Consider the following 10,405-nt stretch of genomic DNA (forward strand, 5'->3'; position numbering starts at 1 on the left):
GTTGAAATGCCTAACTTATGTTTAGAGTTTTCTTTTGTTTCTGAACTTTGGCTTGCAATACGAGGAAAGTAAATATTATTCCGCACTGAATGATTACAATCAATGGTCTCTCTGAATATTTGCTAATTAGAACAACCACTTCCATTTGTCCATTTTATACAGCAAGGAATGCATTCATTTTTAATGACCATTATTATTACTAAAAGAATTAATTAAATCAATTAGTGGCCTACACTTCTAACGGTAAGTAATTAAATTAAATCATGTTTCAATGAGTTAAATTCAAGGATTCAATTTGACCATTAAATTGAATAACATAATTCGAATTAAACCAAATAATTATGGGCATTCTATGTTATGACTTATGTTGTTAACTATTTATTTTGAGAGTTTGAATTATGATTTGGATTTTGAATTTCGATAATTTGTAACGATTTTGTGTTTTTTATGACTTTTTGTTAGTTTGTTGGTTTTTGATCCTTTTTTAAATATAAGAATCAAGGATTGATTTTTTTTTTTGCTCAGGAAAGTATAATATAATATATATGCTTTTTTTTTTATTATAGGTAGAATCTCACGATTCACGATACGATTCTACGATTCACGATATGATTCTACGATTCACGATTTCTACAACCCTCGACCGATTCTAGGTAGAATCGCGCGATTCTGAAAATCTTGGTGAAATATTCAACAAAGTTTCATCAAAAATTTATCCGTACAACGCACAGGTAAAAATTACCCGTTCCAACCTCACCGTGCATGTGGGTGTTGATTCTCTAATTCGTTCTTTTTTTATTTAATTCTTTGTTTGCTTATATTTTTCCTTTTGATTTATCAAGCAATTTGATTGAATTATATTTATTCTTCCTCGATCGTAATTGAGGAGTATATCTTTCCAAAAGTTACTTTCGAGCAAAAATATTACAATTAAATATCTTAAGTTATAATCATTTTTTGAAATTTAATTAATTACTCATTTTATATAATGCAAATTTTTATATGATATAATCAGTTTTTAAATTAAACAAATAAATTATTTCATTATCTACTGTTATCTATCACAGAATAGGAAACCTCACTCCATATCCTCTCTTTCTCACGCACATAATCGCCTTCCACACTCTCCTTTTCAATCGCACCTCCCGCAGATCTCCATAACTCGAGTTTGTGCAAGACGCGAAAGCAATCGCGCACGTGCAAAACGCTATATATTAAACTACTGCGAGGCAACGCTTTTATTACACTTCCCGGGAGAAGAAAGATCAATTTACTGAAAGGGACCGCCTTGGCCCGGTCCAGATTCAGATTGTGCGATCGAGGATCCGACGGTTGTGATTCATTCCGTGACCATCTGCCGATCTTTCTTGGCATTTTGCAGGGGAGGGAGGAAGGAACTTCTCTCTCTATCTGATCGCCAGACCAACCGGAGACCTATCCTCCGCCGACAACGGAATCACCGCCTGGAGCACAGCCGACGGCCCGACCAGACCCATCCATCACTCATCATCGCGGGTGCGATTTTCAATTCCTCTTCCTCCATTATCGATTCTATTGAGATGATGCGATCTGAGTCCAATTCCCAATTTGTGGGTTACATGATACTCTTTTCTTTTCCGTTCATCCAAGGGAAATCAGGAATGGCAACAGGTTGAATGGTTCACAGCTAAATACCATGTCTTGATGCACAGATCTTATGCATGTTGCAGTTCAGTTTTTGTCAGAAGGCAGCATTGTAATTTGTGCTGTAAAATCTGTTGTCAAATAATAAATTGTCGGGTAGAGTTTGTTGGGAATTTGATTTCAAATGCGGTTTTTTTAGCGGTCGTGTTAAAATAACGTCCTTGAAGTATGTTCGCGTGGAAAGTTAGTGTGAAACTGAAAGAATAACATATTACATGAATTTTGGTTGATGGTACGTGTTGTTTTTCGACAAGCGTAGGCTTAGTTTTACCACTTTGCCCGAGGAAGATAATGCCACCCATTCTTAACTTCAATTGCGTTGCAGTTCAGTTTTGGCAGAAGTCACATTCTAAATTGGGTTGCAAGAATCGTTGTTGATTATGATGAATTGTCGAGTAGAGTGTGCTGGTACTTTGATTGCCAATGCAGTTTATTCGCTGCAGCGGTCCTGTTAAAAAAACCCGTGCTCAAAAATAAAAAATCCTTGAAGTAAGAGAGTGAATATGTTTGCGTGGAATGTCGGGTTAAGCTGAAAGGATAACATATAATATCACATCGATTTTGGTCAATCGGACGGGTTGGTTTGGACAGGCGTAGGCTTGATTTTAGCCGTTTTGGCCGAGGAAAAGAATGCCAAACATTCGTTTACTGTCAACTGCATTCGGAACATTCGGAACATTCGCATGGTTGATTTTGGGGTAGTTGCTGATGGTGAGTTGTCATGACAGATTTTCTGAAATTTTAGTTTGCTAGGAATTGATGAATGTTTGGTCATTGCTTGACATGTTCTGGTGAAGATCAGGTCTTCGTTTTGTACCAAATGATGTTTTGAGATGAGGAAGTGTTAACCAGGGCTGCTGACTGTGTTGCATGAAAGTTTTGATCAACGTGCTTAATCTTAAAACATACAGCACCGAGATTTTTGTTTGTGATTTGTGGAAAAGCATTTCATGTTCGATTTGGAGGAGAGTCGGGAGAAGATGGCTTAAATAAATTTAGTTAAATGATGCTCTAATAGGGTCAGTGTATTCAGTTTTAGAATCTGTCTGTTCCGTGGAAATGTAGTTTTTATTTCCTCAACTTCTCTTTATGCCACTTGACAGAAGAAAATCAGCAGACAGAAATAGAGAGATGTTCTTCACGCAATAAATTTTACTGCAGAAATAAATACTGATGTTTCAGTATTCTTATCGAGATGGAAAACATATGTGCGAGATACAGACTACTCATTCTCATTTCCTTTTATTTCCTTCAGGGGCTTGTGGATATCCCACAAGTAGAATAGCAACAGTGGTTACCAAATATGGCTTCAAGGCGACATGTTCGATACAGCCGTCTTCCCGTTGAGAATGTGGATGATGATTTTGATGGAAATACGATCCTCGGTTCGACTACATGCCTGGGTCCCTTGATAAAGTTCCATGGAAATCCATTGCCCTTGCATTGTTCCTTCTCTCTCTGGGGTCGTTGCTTCTCTTTCTCGGATTCTTCATCTTGACCGGACACATGGGTGGGGAAAAGTCCCAGGCCTATGGTCTCTTGGCCCTCGGATTCATCACCTTTCTCCCAGGTAACTTGTGCAAAATATTGTCTTGTCCAATTTTCTTCATCACTTTTTATGAAATGCCTAAATGACAACTCAGATTGATTTTTTGAGAAGAGAGGATACTCTGCAGTTGAGGTGTAGTAAGTTTCATGTTGTGGTTACTAAGAAATGTGAGTTCTTACATGTAACGAACATATGTTGTAGACAATAGCTGAATGTTGTCGCAAGAAATTCTGTTTTGAGGACTCTGTCGAGGACGCTGTTCTGATTTGAGGATCCAAACTCGCCACTTTGGTCCCTCACTACAATAGATACTTCCCAAGCAGAGTGTTTCTTGGTCTTCTTATGTCTTCAAATTTTGATTTGCTGAATATTTTTTGCATCTCCTGAACTGCTAACTGCATGTCGGTATTTGTTTCCTTCTGTCTCAGGCTTTTATGAAACCCGAGTTGCATATTATGCCTGGCGAGGAGCTAAGGGATACCGATTTGCTTTGATTCCCGATTACTAAAGCCTCATGCTCTAGTTCATCTCTCTTATACGTGGTTAACGGGAGATGAAGCAACATGTCAGTTTAAATATCTGCTAATTGGTCGGATGAATTTTTGATGTACAGTCAGAATGAGCCAGCGGAGGGGATCGAAGTACAACCACTGGAGAAGTCGATGCCTCTGAAATCCTCTGTTGTTTCATTCAGACACGATGAGTGATTTATAGATATTTGCTGTTATATGTAGCAGGCAACCTGTTCTTTAGTATGAGATGATCATGGTAAAACTTTTTTGGCTAAACTTGGTTTCAAGAAAGACTACATGATCTTGTGCGGTGATTAAAACTGGACCCTCGACCATCGATGCAAGGATCTTAAGATGAACCAAGCAGCCACTTCAAATCCCATTGATCTGATTAATCTCATCCTGATTAATTGCACGTAATACTTCGTGCCATTGATTCTCTTAGTGAAACTAAACTGCCATTGTCATCTACAGAGAGTTCGCTTGCTATTATTCATTGTATGTAGCGGTTGATGAATTTTGCATCTCTGTTATGAGCCAGCTTAATATAGCGCGTGTTGCAAAATCTTTATTTGAATTTGCACTTAATTGACTTTTATTAATATTTTTTTTCAACAATTGAATTATACGATCTTACAGTAAAAAATAATAGATCGTATTACTTTAACTATATTGATTTTGCAGCACAATCTTCAAGCATATGGTCCCTCTTAATGAAGCCCTTATTGATCTCGTTAAGGTGGATTTGAAGAATGAAGAAAGTAGAAAAGGAACTTGCAGGACAAACTCCAGAAAATAATTTTATATACGCAATACATGTCATGGTACATTATTTCTAAATAAGTTATTATACTTGTGAAAACTCGAAATTACATGTGAGGTTAATTTTAAAATTCTAATTACAAAGTTAAAAACCATATATAATATAAAAAAAAGGAGGAGAAACGTTGTATTTACGTAGAATGTGAATGTTTTTACCTACCGAAAAATAAAGAATGAACATGTTTTTTTTGTTGAGTAATTTTTTCAGTCACCTCGAGTAGAGATAAAAGGAAGGTTATAGTATTGTGCTGCCACCTCCATTTATGGGTGCTAAAAGTTCCCAAATCACGGCGTTCATAACTTAACTTACGAAAGTTCAATAACTCAAACTCATGGAAGTTCGAAAAGCTAGCTCATCAAAATTCAATAATCCGAACTCGTAAAAGTATAAAAGTTCTAAATCATGAAAATCTATATTCCGAAGTAAAAAAATCTTGTACATATAATGAACAATCACCTGCATGGTTCTAGACAAATAATAAGTTTTGCTTTTTCATAATTTATTTTCTATTTTTTACAAGAGCACAATATTTTTTAAATTTTAAATAAGAGTTCACTAACATTTGGTCCTCGAAATATTCCGTTGCCACCTCTTCACTATCTAAATTAAATTTTTCATCAAATCGCTCCCCTAATTTCAATTTCTTCTAACACTTTGGTCAAACTTTAAATGACTAGACGGAAAGTTGATGTGGATACTGACCTGGCACCAACAACGTCAAATATATTATTTTTTAAGGTATAATATTAAAATGGCGTCATTTTAGTGTTTCATAATTAAAAAAAAATGAAAAACATAAGAGAGAGGTGGTCAACTGGGGCCTCCCATGGCCGGCCCCCTCTCCTCAGGTGAGTTTGCTGGGGGACCACCTGCTCCAGGCGACCTTCCCTGAGGGGGAGAGGGGTGGCTAGGGAGCCCGGTGGGTCTAGCCCGTCCTCTGTCATTGACATTAGCTATCAGGTCCATAACATGCTTCGACGGTGTCTCGACAACCAAACAGAAACTAAGAAATGAAAAGTTCAAACTACACGATCACACCGATGATAAATTCCCAAAGGCCATGGGGGAATTGTCGCCATTGAATCAACCACGAAGAAGTTCCCAGAAGCAGCAACCAATTAAACTATCGCGAAGGATGAGTTGCAACAATTCACATACCCGTGAAGGGGATTGGAGGGGTTCTTCTTCGCAAGAACCCTTATGAGGAGGAGCCGGCAGTGACCCACACAAACCATCGGCGGCTAGAGAAGGCTGGCAATGCCTCCCAAGAACACTAATCTCAAAGACCCGCAACTCAACCCTCAGAGCCTCGCGATCAAGGTTTTAAATCTCAGTCTATTTTTAATTTCCTATTTTTAAATCTTTTTTAGTTATTCCATGAAACATCGTTTTTGTGATAGTTTCAATATAAAATAGGGTTAATAGCGTCATATAGCCTAACGTTTGAAGGAATTCTTAGTTCTTGCCCAAATTTGATTTTTTACCTGAGATATCCCAACGTGACATGTTGGTTTTCAAATCTATCCCGACGCTAACTTTCCGTCCAAAATTGACGGAATTGCACACGTGGCATGTTAATTTTGTAACAAGTGTCGGGATGTGAAATTAACGTGCCACGTGTGCAATTCCGTCAATTTTGGACGAAAAGTTAGCGTCGGGATAGATTTGAAACCAATACGTCAACGTTGAAATATCTCAGGTAAAAAATCAAATTTGGGCTAGAACTAAGAATTTAAAATATTATATTTGATGTTGTTAGCGCCAAGTGAACATCCACATCAACTTTTCATCAAGTTATTTGATGTTTAGACCAAAGTGTTAGACGGAATTGAAATTGGGAGAGCGGCTTGATGAAAAAATTGCGATAGTGAAGTGATGGAAAATTGGAGGACTAAAGTGTTCGTGAACTCTTTTAAATAGTGGACTTCTCAAATGCTGATAGACAGCTCAAGGTGCTTGTCGAGCAGCATATTGGGGTAGTTAATATTTCAATGATTTTAAGATGATAAAATTATGATTTGTTATCTTAATTTTGAAATTTCTAAACATCTCTATTAACAAAATCAAAAATTTTAGTATGGGACACAAAATAATGTCCCATGGTCGGAAATATACTTTTTTTTTTCATCCTTTAAGAATTAAATTTACATTTTAATCTGTTTTTTTTTCAATATTGTTACAATGTCATCGAGTCACATTCCAAAACAATCAAATATATTGAATTAATGATGTGTCGCATGTAAGCGTCGACACATGTCAACTTGCCCTTTAAAACGTTCCTCTCGATCGCAACAAACCTGACCTGACTTTTTTTAACCAAACAATTTTTCAAGAAAAATGGTTAAACACAGGCTATTCATAATTAAAATCAGCTCGGATTTATCAGTCTGATTCATAGATTCGGTTTAAATATTTAGTTATTCTTTTGAAACAGCACCGTCGATCACGGCATCCATCATCACCGGAGAATAGAAAGACAGACTTAGGTTTCCATTGGAGAATTACAACATAGTGAAACAAGACATAATTAAGTGAATGAAACAAATAAATTTAGTCGACTTATGATTAAGTTTCATGAACAATTTATGTCCGACCATGCTCCTATGTGCTAACGACGGCCACTAGTGGTTGTTTTGTTATGCAGTTGGAAAAAGATCGGAGTTTGAAGAACAACCATAGTGGAATGCAAATTTATCAAACAACAACAAGATTATAGAAAGGAAACAAAATTGTTGCAATAAGGCTCAATATATTTTAAATATGATTAACGCCGTTGTCGATGGCAGCTTCTGATGAACTAACGGTTGCCTTTTCTTTTCAATTATACGCATAAAAAAAAACAAAAGATGGAGAAAAATTAACTTTCCTAATTTAACTTCCTAAAAATATGGAATGTTACCTTTTATGAGATCATTATTCCTACAATTATGGAATTAAATTTAGGAAAATAGGTAAAAAATTTCCAAAAAATACGATTCCTTTAATTGCCATTTTACAATTATTCAATGTTATCCCTTTAGTTAGATTCGCTTAAGCGGATTACATTATTGGCCAAGGCCAACATATAAATGTACGAACGTATTACTTTTCATCAGAGTCCTTTCGATTGATGCTTTTGTTTTCCCTTTTGAAAAAATATATATTCCTAAGACTATTAATAGCACACAATGCGATCTAGCAGACACTACAAGTAGCTTGAGCTAATATAAATAAATAAAATAAAAGTTAGTTTTGTTCCAAATATTTTCTTCTATCAGATGGTTGTCATCATTGCTGCATTCATCAACAACTATGACTATAAACAAGAATAAAATATGAATGTCACCTTTGCAAGTCCTTTAATCAACCATATTAGTATTGCTCAAAGTCTTTAACAATTACTCGATGTTATTCCTAGACTAAATTTGCTTAAGTGCATTATATAGTTGGCTTAGGCCAATATATAGATATACGAACTTTTTTGTTTTTCATAAGGTCCTCTTCATTAATACTTTGTTTTCCTCCTAAAGAAATTTATATCCCCAAGGTAATTTATAGCACAAATGAGTTCTGATAAACATTACAATTAGCTTGAACAAATATAATAAACAAAATAAAAGTTAATTATATTCCAAATATTTATTTCTATCAAATGGTCATCATCATTGCTGCATTAATTAACAATTCAGACTATATAGAAAATGAAGGTAAGGCTTGGCAAGTCATTCGATGAACCCAAATCAGTGTTGCTCGAAGTCTTTAACAATTACTCACCATTATCCTTTAGTTAGATTTACTTAAGCAGATTATAGAATTGGCTTAGGTCAACATATAAATATACAAACTTATTAATTTTTTTTATCAGGGTCCTTTTCACTGATACTTTTGTTTTCTCTCATAAAGAAATATATATTCCTAAGACTATTTATAAAACAATGAGCTCTAGCAGACAAGACAATTAACTTGAATCAATAATCAAAATAGTTTTAGAAGTAAAAATCAACCTAATTAACGAATGAAATTTCCTTATAAAGTATCAACTTACCAGGAAAAAGTTGCAAAATATCCATAATATCAGGGAATAACATAAGGAAATTATTGTTGCAAAAAGAAAACTGATTGGAGGTGAGAGAAAAAATGAGAAAGATAAACGAGGGCAACCTTCGGCGGACTCTCCAAGAACACTACGGAAAGCCTTGAGCCATGGTGCGGTTTGACGAGTGAAGCAAAATATGTCGATAGGGATTGGCCATTGTAATTGAAACTAGTTTCTCGTCACAACAGCAAGACGTCCAGCAGAGGGACTCTTTTCATATTGAATGCACCGCGAATTGATGAAGGAGTTGAAGTTTCAATTCTGATGAACAAAATTTCAATAGGTACAAAGAAATGCGAAAGCTGGTTGTTTGTGGAAACAATTTGATGATCGAAAAGGCCAAAACCTCGTAATCAATTGTTAGATGATGATCGAATATGGTGATCAGAATTGAAAACAATAGAATGAACCAATGAAAAACCGAAGAATCCTATTTAAAAAAACCATAAAATGAACCGATGAAAAATCGAACAGACATGTTTAATAAATAAGACTAACCCGCAAAAAACTAGACTATCGGTTCGATATTAGTCCAATTAATTAGGGTTGGGTTTTGCCCATTACCAGATTACATTTTGTCTCGCGCGTGTAACACTTGTGACTATTGATTGGGCTACGTGTGGATGAATGAGGGACGATTACAAATTATTAATATAAAAAATCGCTAAATGAATAATGTAATGACTACAATTGATGGTGAAAAAATATGTAAATTATAATGGCCAAAATTTCATATGTTGGAATATTTAATGGATACGATTAGTGTCCCATCATGGAAAATTATTTAGTGTCCCATGCTAATATGATATAATGTTTTCATGTGTTGAATGATTATAGAGATAGACATGGACTTCTAGATTACCATTATTATTTAGTTGTTTTCGAATTGGGAAAAACACATTTTTGGGACAAAAAGTTTTCTCAACAAAACGTTTTGGTATGAAATGTTTATTTGCAACGTTATGTTACAAAAAGAAATTCAATAAGTTACAATAAAGTGTATTTTGTCATCATCCGCTTGACGCCATTTGCATTTTCTAACGTGGCGCTTCCTTTGTGTTATTTTTGTTTCGTGGAACCAATCATAGCTCGACATGTCATCAATGGTGAAGCAAAATCAGAAAAACTAAAATAAAAGTATAAAAATAACAAAAAAATTTAAAAAGTATTTAAAATGTAAAAAATTTACAAGTAAAAAAAAAAACTAAAAAAATATGAATATGCACAATGAATTTTTTTTAAAAAAATAACAATAAAAATATAAAAAATTTATATACAAAATTTAAAAAAAATAAAAAAAGATAGGGAGCTCCGATCCGTTTAGAGAGAGAGTAAGGGAGGTAGATCAGGGCCCTTCCAGACAACCTTCCCCCACGAGCGAGGTCTCCAGAGGTTTTTGACGCCTCCCCTAGGGCGACCTCCAATCCCTCGGGAGGGTTCTGACTTTTGAGCATTTTTTTTTGTTTTTTAATTCTTTTATTTGAATTTTTTTTATCGCAATCAGTAACGTTGCGAGTTTTGATTGATTTTAGGGGGCAAAAGTGACACATAAGACGTGCCATATCAGCAAATACTAACAATGTCAAGTGATAGATGACGAAATGCACTTGATTGCAACATATTAAATTTTTTTGTACCAAAACGTTGCAAATACACATTTTGTGCCAAAACATTACAATGAGAAAACTTTTCGTACCAAAAATGTCTTTTTTCCTTTCGAATTTATGATACTATGATTAACTTAGGGCGTCATTTATTGGCTT

General features: G+C 35.1%; 1 pseudogene; it reads left to right on the forward strand.

The window, feature by feature from the left end:
• Positions 1-2,938: 2,938 nt before the first annotated feature.
• LOC116213055 lies at positions 2,939-3,962 on the forward strand (annotated as a pseudogene).
• Positions 3,963-10,405: the final 6,443 nt, after the last annotated feature.

This window comes from Punica granatum, chromosome 7 (assembly GCF_007655135.1).
Source record: "Punica granatum isolate Tunisia-2019 chromosome 7, ASM765513v2, whole genome shotgun sequence".
Classification (NCBI taxonomy): domain Eukaryota; kingdom Viridiplantae; phylum Streptophyta; class Magnoliopsida; order Myrtales; family Lythraceae; genus Punica; species Punica granatum.